Below are 10,879 nucleotides of genomic sequence, written 5' to 3'. Positions count from 1 at the left end.
ATGAGCTTTTGAATTTATGCTTTGTGGGATGGGGCTGAGTGTTTTTTTTTTTAATAGTAAAGGTGTTAAATATCATTATTTTCAGTAGGGGAAAGAAAGGTGTGTGTGTGTGTGTGTGTGTGTGTGTGTGTGTTCAAAGGTAGATATGAAAAAACAAAGTGATGAATTTTAATGACTGTCATTCATTTTGGCTGCCTAGACTCTATGGCTAGAGATGGAAAGAAGTGACTGTACAGAATCTACTTGGTTGGAAATAATGGCAGTGGAGCTATCTAGCACCACTTGTTTCTTGAGCCAGTAGTTGGCCTCCATGGTTTTAGTACCAGCTTCCCATGTCCTGCATCAGTAGTGCAACATCAGTGTTTGTGACCCTCCATACTGTATCACCAGACCATTAAATCCCTTTTCACAGCAGTCGTGAGTTCTAGACCACCTAGGCTTAGTGACTCCTGTGAGACTATGTTTTCCTTCTTTATTCAGATAGAGATCTCATGTATTGTTAGCTACTTCCATAGGGCATATACATAGCCACATGCACTACTCCTATTAATAGCTTTCAGGAAAGGGTTTTTCCTAGTAGGTACTCCTGATATTAAGTAAGAATTCTACACTTCTCCCCTGGGTGTTATTCTGTATGTTGGCAAATTGAACACCAATAAAAAATAAATTTATTATTAAAAAAATAAAAATAAAAAATAAAATCTCCACAATCAAATCATATTAGATAAATGTTACAATAGTGATAGCAAAAATATACTAATGGATAGACAGTAGAGAGCATTATCAAGTCCAGCTAGATCAAGAAGGACCAGTTTCATGAATGGTGGGGAAAGGCATATTAGCTTGACCTAATGGACATAAATAAAGTTTTAGCCAGCCATTACAGACCACAGATTTTTCACATCCATAAAGTATTTACAAGCCCACCAAAAGGATCATGATCTAGTCTATAATGAAAACATTAACAGATTTTAAAGCTTGGATATCATACAGTCTTTTACCATTGCAAAATTAGATAAGAAAGTAATAACAAAAAAGATAAATAACCGTGCATTTAGAAATTATCTAAAAATGTACTTAGGATTTAATCAGAAATCACAATGGAAATATAACAATCCCCTAGAACTTAATGATAGTGAAAGCAACATATATGAAGCCTTCAAGATATAACCAAGTTTGTTTTGTCTGGTTTTTTAAAAGATTTTATTTATTTATTCATGAGACACACACACACACACACACACACAGAGAGAGAGAGAGAGAGAGAGAGAGAGAGAGAGGCAGAGGCACAGGCAGAGGGAGAAGCAGGCTCCAGGCAGGGAGCCCGATGTGGGACTGGATCCTGGGTCTCCAGGATCACACCCTGGGCTGAAGACGGCGCTAAACCACTGAGCCCCCCGGGCTGCCCTGTTTTGTTTGTTTTTATTTTAGCATAGCAGTGAGGTATAATTTACATACTACTGTACATTTTTAAAGCATACAATTTTAGTCTTTGGGCATTTATATATGCCCATGAAAACATCACCACAATCAAGACAATGAGCATATCTATCACAATCAAGTTTCCATGTACTACTTCGTAGCTTCTCCCTCACTCATTCCCTCCCCTTCTCCAATCCCAGGCAACCCCTGTTATAACTTCTGCCACTAAATATTAGTTTGCATTTTATAAAATTTTATACAAGTGTAATTAGAGTGACCAACCATTTAGATTTCCCTGGGAATATGGAGTTTCCCAGCATGTCAGATTCTCAGTCATACTAACAGGTGTATAATGATATATCATTATAGTGTATTTTGCTTTTTCCTAATGACTAATGATGTGCATTTTTGCCTATGCTTGCTTGTGATCTGTATATCTTCCTTGGTAAAGTGTCTGTTGAAATAGCCCATTTTTAATAGGATGTTTGTTTTCTTATTGTGGAGTTTTGAGGGTTATTTATACAATCTAGATAAAGTCCTTTATGAGATATAACTTGCAATAATTTTCTCCCTATCTCTGCCTTTTATTCTCTTACCAGTGTTTTTTTAAGAACAGAAATTTTCATTTTTATGAAGTCTAATTATAATTTTGTCCTTTGATGGATCATGGTTTTAGTCTAGCTGGTCTAAAAAATCTGTAGACCATAAATATTTTTTAGAAGTTTTATGGTTTTGAGGTTTACATTTTGGTTTTATCTAGTTTGGAGATACTTTTGATGCATGGTTTGAGGTAGTTCATAACTCACCCATACATGATTGACATATACATAGCCAAATTGAAAAGAAAAGTTTTTGAAAAGACTATCTTTTCTCCACTGTCTTAACTTTGTAGCTTTATTGAAAATCAGTTGTCCTTACATATGTAAGGGTTTATTTCTAGACTCTTCAGCTCCATTGACTTGGTTGTCAATACTGATGCTAACGATACACTGTCTTGATTGCTTTTGCTTTATAATAAATCTTGAAATTGGAAAGTGCAAGTCTTCTTTGTTCTTCTTCATCAAAATTATTTTGGCTACTCCAGGTAATTTGTGTTTCCATATGAATTTTAGAATTAGCTTGTCAAGTCTGCAAAAAAAAAAATGCTTACTGTCATTTTGATTTGAATTGTAGTAAATCTATAGAACAATTTGGGAAAATTAATATCTTATCGATATTTTGTCTTGAGACCTACCAGCAGAATATATTTCTCCATTATGTAGGTCTTTTTTAATTTATCTCGACAATGTTTTAGAGTTTTCAGTATATATGTCTTTTTTTTTAAGATTTTATTTATTTATCTGACAGAGAGAGAGAGCACAAGTAGGCACTGTGGCAGGTAGAGGGAGAGGGAGAAGCAGGCTCCCTGCTGAGCAGAAAGCCAAATGTGGGGCTTCATCCCAGGACCCTGAGATTGTGACCTGAGCTCAAGGCAGGCGCTTAACCAACTGAGCCACCCAGGTGCCCTTTTTCAGTATATATATCTTGTCCATACTTTGTGATATTTTCCCCCAAATGTTTCATAATTTGATTTGTTGTAATTAATATTATATTTGTACATTTCAATTTCTGATTGTTAATTAGTAGTACATAGAAATAAAATATATTTTTGTAATGGTATTATATCTTGCAATCTTGCCAAACTTATGTTTTACTTATAGTAACAGTTTTAAAGATTTCATCAGATTATAAGAGTAGGGATGCCTGGGTGGCTCAGTGGTTGAGGATCTGCCTTCAGCTCAGGGTGGGATCCCAGGGTCCAGGGATCAAGTCGCACATCAGGTTCCCTGAAGGGAGCCTGCTTCTGCCTCTGCCTATGTCTCTGCCTCTTTCTCTGTGTCTCTCATGAATAAACAAATAAAATCTTTTTTTAAAAAAGATTATAAGCGTAGATGATTATGTTTTCTGTGAATACAGTTGTATTATTTCCTTTCAAAAATGGATGCCTTTCATTTCTTTTTCTTGCTTATTTGGCAGAGGTAGAACCTTCAGTACAATGTTAATTAGAAGTGGTGAGAGTGGATGTCCTTGCTTTGTTCCTGATCTTAGAAGGAAACCATTCAGTCTTTCACCATTAAGTATTATGGGCTTTTCAGAGATGGTCATCATCCAATTGAGGAAGTTTCCTCTTCTATTCCTAGTTTGTAGAATGTTTTTATCATAAAAGAATGTTAAATTTCTCAAATATTCTTTTCTTTTCTAGCGAGAGGGCTATACCACCTTTCATTTTGTCGTTAATATGGAGACTTATTTGATTTTCAAATGTTGAATCAACTTTGCATCTCTGACATAAATCAAGGTTGTACCAGGTCTATTATTATTTTTTATGTTGTTGAATTCAATTTGTTAAAATGTTGTTTCAAATCAGTGCACTGGGACTCCTGGGTGGCTCAGTGGTTGTGCGTCTGCCTTTGGCTCAGGGCATGATCCCAGTCTGGGGATTGAGTCCCACATCGGGTTCCCTGCAAGGATCCTGCTTCTCCCTCTGCCTATGTCTCTGCCTCTTTCTGTGTCTCTCATGGCTAAATAAATTCTTTTAAAAAAAAGAAATCAGTGCACCGATGTTAATAAAGGACATATGTCAATAGATTCCTTTTCTTGTAATGTCTTTTTCTGTTTGGGGCAAGGAGAGTTTAATATAATGAGATGGAAAGTATTTTCTTCTCATCAATTTTCTGTAAGAATTTTTGTGAAAGTGCTATTATTTTTTTAACAACTGTTTGATAAAATTCATCAGTAGAACCATCTATACCTGAAAGAGTTAAACCACAGTTATGTACTTTGGACAGAAGACCACAGAGATAAAGTGCCATAGTCATCACATCCTATCAAGGGTACATATTATCAACATGACTTGATATTAACTTTCATCATCTGGCTAAGGTAATGGTTGTCAGATTTCTCCACTATGAAATTATTCTTGTTTTCCCCTTCCCAGACTTTGAAAGGAAGCCACTATTCACAGCCCATACTTAGGGAATGAGGATTTATACTCCCTCTCCTTGAGGTTGAAATATCTACAAATATTCTTTGGAATTCTTCTGCAAGGATTATTTATCTCTTCTCTCCCACCTATTTATTTATTCAATAACTTATATCAATATGGACTCATTAAAACTTATTTTATGCTTTAGGTTATAATCTAATACTAGCTTATTTTGTTGTTCAAATAGTAGCCTTGAACATTGGGAGCTCTTTCAGTTGGCTAATTTGTTCCTTTGACATACCCTTATCAATGTAGATTTATTTACTTATTTTTTAATATTTTATTTAAGTTCAATTTGCCAACATATAGTATAACACCCAGTGCTCATCTCATCATGTGTCCTCCTTAATGCCTGTCACCCAGTTACTTCATCCCCCCACCAACCTCCCCTTCTGCAACCCTTTGTGTGTTTCCCAGAGTTAGGAGTCTTTCAGGGTATGCCTTCCTCTCTGAATTTTCTCCACTCAGTTTTCCTCCATTCCCTTATGGTCCCTTTTACTATTTCTTATATTGCACATATGAGTGAAACCATATGGTAATTGTCCTTCTCTGATTGACTTATTTCACTCAGCATACTACCCTCCAGCTTCATCCACATTGAAGCGAATGGTAGGTATTCATCCTTTCTGATGGTTAAGTAATATTCCATTATGTATATATGCCACGTCCTTATCCATTCATTTGTGGAAGGACATTGTGGCTCTTATTGTGGACATTGCTGCTATGAACATTGGGATGCAGATGTTTTGTTGTTTCACTACATCTGTGTCTTTGGGGTAAATATCCAGTAGTGCAATTGCTGGGTTGTAGGGTGCTCTATGTTCTACTTTTTGAGGAACCTCCACACTGGTTTAAAAAGTGGCTGAACCATTTTGCATCCCCACCAACAGTGTAGGAGGGTTCCCCTTTCTCCACATCCTCTCCAACATTTGTTGTTTCCTGTCTTGTTAATTTTCACCATTCTCCCTGGTATGAGGTGGTATCTCATTGTGGTTTTGATTTGTATTTCCCTGATGGCAAGTGATGTGGAGCATTTTCTCATGTGTTTTGGCCATGTGTTATGTCTTCTTTGGTGGAATTTCTGTTCATGTATTCTGCCCATTTCATGATTGGATTTTTTGTTTCTTGGGTGTTGAGTTTGATAAGTTCTTTATAGATCTTGGATACTAGCCCTTTGTCTGATATGTCATTTGCAAATATCTTCTCCCATTCTGTAGGTTGTACTTTAGGTTTGTTGACTGTTTCTTTTGCTGTGAAGAAGCTTTTTATCTTTATTAGATCCCAATAATTCATTTTTGCTTTTGTTTCCCTTGCCTTCATGGATGTATCTTGCAAGAAGTTGCTATGGCCAAGTTCAAAAAGGGTGTTGCCTGTGTTCTCCTCTAGGATTTTGATGGATTCTCACATTCAGACCTTTCATCCATTTTGAGTTTATCTTTGTGTATGGTGTAAGAGAATGGTCTAGTTTCATTCTCCTGAACATGGCTGTCCAATTTTCCCAGCACTATTTATTTATTTTTTGGGGGGTTTATTTATTTATTTATTTATTTATTTATTTATTTTTAGTTGCATCCCACATGTTTATTTATTTATTTTTATTTATTTTTTTATTTTTTTTATTGGTGTTCAATTTACTAACATACAGAATAACCCCCAGTGCCCGTCACCCATTCACTCCCACCCCCCGCCCTCCTCCCCTTCCAACACCCCTAGTTCGTTTCCCAGAGTTAGGAGTCTTTACGTTCTGTCTCCCTTTCTGATATTTCCCACACATTTCTTCCCCCTTCCCTTATATTCCCTTTCACTATTATTTATATTCCCCAAACGAATGAGACCATATAATGTTTGTCCTTCTCCGACTGGCTTACTTCACTCAGCATAATACCCTCCAGTTCCATCCACGTTGAAGCAAATGGTGGGTATTTGTCATTTCTAATAGCTGAGTAATATTCCATTGTATACATAAACCACATCTTATTTATTTATTTATTTATTTATTTATTTATTTATTTATTTTTATTTTTTGCAAACACACAAGGGTTTATTTACAAGCTCGAGCTTGGGCCCAAGTGTACCCGACACAGCGGAGCAGGGACTTGGACCCCGAGGTGGGTTTCAGCTTAGTTTTAAGGGCTGGTCTAGGGGACCCCCAGAAGGGGTGGAGGAATTTCTCAAGTTCTGTTTACATTCTGATATGGGGGTTTCAAGTGCATTGAGCTCTGTTCTTATTCTAATAGGGGCTTCCTGCCCTTGGCTTGGGGTGTTTTTATTCTAATATGAGGCTTTCTAGGACATTAAGCTGTAAGCTGTTTTCTTCCTGTAACAGAAGTAAGGTAAAGTTCAGTGCTTATTCCCAGGGGCCTGGGATGGCTGTACTTGTGCTAACGCTGAACTTAAAGTGGAATGGCCTTAATTTTCTCAGCCCCACATTTCCCCCTCTCAGAGGAACCTGAGGAAGGACCCAATCATGGGTCCAGGTTGCTCTCAGAGTGAGCCAGGGGGAATGATTAAACCTGGATTCTAACCAACCTTGTTGCTGTTCTCGCTCCCATTTACATTCCAGTGAAGAAGCAACATCCTAGTTTAAGGCAGCACATAACCCCCCCCACCCTTTGTTGTAAGAAGACTAAGTCTAATCCCCTTTTATTTTGAAGGACAACCTCAGACTAGGGAGTCTTGGAGGTGGGAAATAAGTGAGAACGGCGCAGTCTTAGCTTTAGGGGATTGTCCTTGTTCAGTTGGCTTTTCCATTCTGGAGCAAAGTCCTCGAAAACGGCGTGTGGGTCAGCTGGCCTGATGTAGGTGTAGTGGACCCAGGGAGTAATCCCGTTAACCTTGAGAGTGATGGGAGTGGTCAGATTGGAAATTACATTGTGCATATAGGCTCCAAAGCTCAGGACAGGTAGAGAGGATGAACAGAACATTAAAGGAGACCTAAACTAAATTAGCCCTGGAGACTGGAGGAGACTGGGTGACTCTCCTCCCCTTCACCCTATATAGGGTGAGGAATTCCCCATATAAGATGGGACTGACTCCCTATGAGATCATGTTCGGTCTTCCTCCACCTATTATCCCCAATTTAAAACCTGAGGTGCTTGCTGAGTTTGATGATCACCAACTTCTTTTCTCCCTCCAAATGTTACAACGAACCTATGAGCAGGTGTGGCCTAAGCTGAGGGCCCTCTATGAGACTGGGCCACCCTCGGATCCCCATTGATATCAGCCAGGTGACTGGGTGTACCTGCGGAGATACCAACACCAGACACTTCAACCTCGCTGGAAAGGGACCTTACATCGTGATTCTGACCACTCCCATCACTCTCAAGGTCGACAGGATTACTCCCTGGGTCCACTACACCCACATCCCGCCAGCTGACCCAGCACTATTTACTGAAGAGACTGTCCTTTTTCCAGTGGATAGTCTTTCCTGCTTTGTCGAATATTAGTTGACCATAGAGTTGAGGCCCATTTCCGGATTCTCTATTCTGTTCCATTGATCTATGTGTCTGTTTTTGTGCCAGTACCACACTGTCTTGATGATCACAGCTTTGTAATACAGATTGAAGTCAGGCATTGTGATGCCCCCAGCTTTGGTTTTCTTTTTCAACATTCCTCTGGCTATTCAGGGTATTTTCTGGTTCCATACAAATCTTAGGATTATTTGTTCCAACTCTGTGAAGAAAGTTATTGGTATTTTGACAGAGATTGCATTAAATGTGTACATTGCTCTGGGTAGCATTGACATATTCACAATATATATTCTTCCAATCCATGAGCATGGAAATTTTTTCATCTCCTTGCATCTTCCTTGATTTTTTCATAAGTGTTCTGTAGTTTTTAGAGTATAAATCATTTATCTCTTCAGTTAGATTTATTCTTAGGTATCTTATGGGTTTTGGGTGCAATTGCAAATGGGTTTGATTCCTTAATTTCTCTTTTTTCAGTCTCATTGTCAGTGTGTAAAAATGCGACAGACTTCTGTTCATTGACTTTGTATCCTGCCACATTGTTAAATTGCTGTATGAGTTCTAGAAATTTGGGGGCAGAGTCTTTTGGGTTTTCTATATACAATAGCATATCATCTGCAAAGAGGAGAGTTTTTCTTCGTCTTTGCCGATTTGAATGCCTTTTATTTATTTTTTTGTCTGATTGCTGATGCTGAGACTTCTAGTACTATGTTGAACAAAAGTGGTGAGAGTGGGCATCCCTATTATGTTCCTGACCTAAGGGGAACAGCTTGCAGTTTTTTGCCATTGAGAATGATAATCGCTGTGGGCTTTTCATAGTTGGCTTTTATGATATAGAGATATGTTCCATCTATCCCTAAACTTTGTAGTTTTAATCAGGAATGGGTGCTGTATTTTGTCAAATGCTTTTTCTATGCATCTATTAAGAGGATCATACGGTTCTTGTCTTTTCTTTTATTTTTTTTAATTTTTATTTATTTACTTATGATAGTCACAGAGAGAGAGAGAGGCAGAGACACAGGCAGAGAGAGAAGCAGGCTCCATGCACCGGGAGCCTGATATGGGATTCGATCCCAGGTCTCCAGGATCGCGCCCTGGGCCAAAGGCAGGCGCCAAACCGCTGTGCCACCCAGGGATCCCTGTCTTTTCTTTTATTGATGTGATCTATCATGTTGATTGTTTTATGAATGTTGAACCACCCTTGAATCCCAGGTATAAATCCCACTTGGTCAATAATCATTTTAATGTACTGTTGGATCCTACTGGCTACTATCTTGGTGAGAATTTTTGCATCCATGCTCATCAGGGATTTTGGTCTATAATTCTCCTTTATGGTGGGGTCTTTGGTTTTGGGAGCAGGTTAATCGTTGCCTCATAGAACGAGTTTGGAAGTATTCCTTGCATTTCTATCCTTTGAAACAGCTTTAGTAGAAGAGGGATTATTTCTTCTTTAAATGTTTGGTAGAATTCCCCATGGAAAGCCATCCGGCCCTGGAATTTTGTTTCTCGGGAGGTATTTGATGACTGCTTCAATTTCTTCGCTGATTATTGGTCTGTTCAGATTTTCTATTTCTTTGTGTTTCAGTTTTGGTAATTTATAGGTTTCGAGCAATGCATCCATTTCTTCCAGATTGCCTAATTTGTTGGCATATAGCTGCTCATAATACATTTTTATTTTATTTTTTAAAGATTTTATTTATTCATTCATGAGAGACACACACACACACACACACACAGAGGCAGAGACACAGGCAGAGGGAGAAACAGGCTCCATGCAGGGAGCCCGATGTGGGACTCGATCCTGGGACTCCAGAATCATGCCCTGGGCCAAAAGCAGGCGCTAAACTGCTGAGCCACCCCGGGATCCCCTCATAATACATTTTTAAAATCGTTTGTATTCACTTGGTATCAATTGTGATCTCTCCTCTTTCATTTATGATTTTATCAATTTGAGTCTTTTTTCTTTTAAGTAAGTCTGGCTAGGGGTTTATCTAATTAATTCTTTCAAAGAACCAGCTCCTGGTTTTGTTGATCTGTTCTACAGTTCTTCTGGTCTCTATTTCATTGATTTCTGCTCAAATCTTTATTATCTCCCTTCTTCCTCCTGGTGTAGGTTTTACTTGCTGTTCTTTCTCCACTTCATTTAAGTGTAAGCTTAGCTTGTGTATTTGAGATTTTTCCAATTTTTTGAAGGAGTCTTTTATAGAGATGTATTTTACTCTTAGGACTGCCTTTGCTGTATCCTAAAGATTTTGAACAGTTGTGCTTTCATTTCATTAGTTTCCATAAATCTTTTAAATTCTTCTCTAATTTCCTGGTTGATCCATTCATCTTTTAGTAGGATGCTCTTTAACCACCATGTGTTTGAGTTCCTTCAAGTTTCTTCTTGTGATTGAGTTCTAGTTTCAAAGCATTGTGGTCTGAAGACATGCAAGGAATAGCCCCAATCTTTTGGTATAGGGTGAGCCCTGATCTGTGACCCAGTATGTGGTCTATTCTGGAGAAAGTTCCATATGCACTAGAATGTGTATTCAGTTGCATTAGGATGGAATGTTCTGTATATATCTGTGAAATCCATTTGGCTCAGTGTGTCATTCAAAGCTCTTGTTTCTTTGATGATCTTCTGCTTAGAAGATATGTCCTTTGCTAAGAGTGCCATGTTGAAGACTCCTATTATTAATGTATTATCTATGTGTCTCTTTACTTTGGTTATTAATTGGTTGATATAATTGGCTGCTCCCACATTAGGGGCATAAATATGCACAGTTGTTAGATCCTCTTGTTGGATAAATCCTTAAAGTATAATACAGTGTCCCTCTTCATCTCTTATTGCAATCTTTGGTTTAAATCCAAATTTATCTGATATGAGGATTGCCACCCCAGCTTTCTTTTGAGGACCATTTGAGTGGTAAATGGTACTCCACCCCCTCATTTTCAGTCTCAAGGTGTCTTTAGTTCTAAAACG

Source organism: Canis aureus, chromosome X (assembly GCF_053574225.1).
Source record: "Canis aureus isolate CA01 chromosome X, VMU_Caureus_v.1.0, whole genome shotgun sequence".
In the NCBI taxonomy this organism is placed as follows: Eukaryota; Metazoa; Chordata; class Mammalia; order Carnivora; family Canidae; genus Canis; species Canis aureus.
The sequence above is the reverse complement of the archived record's forward strand: the minus strand, read 5'-3'. Positions refer to the sequence as shown.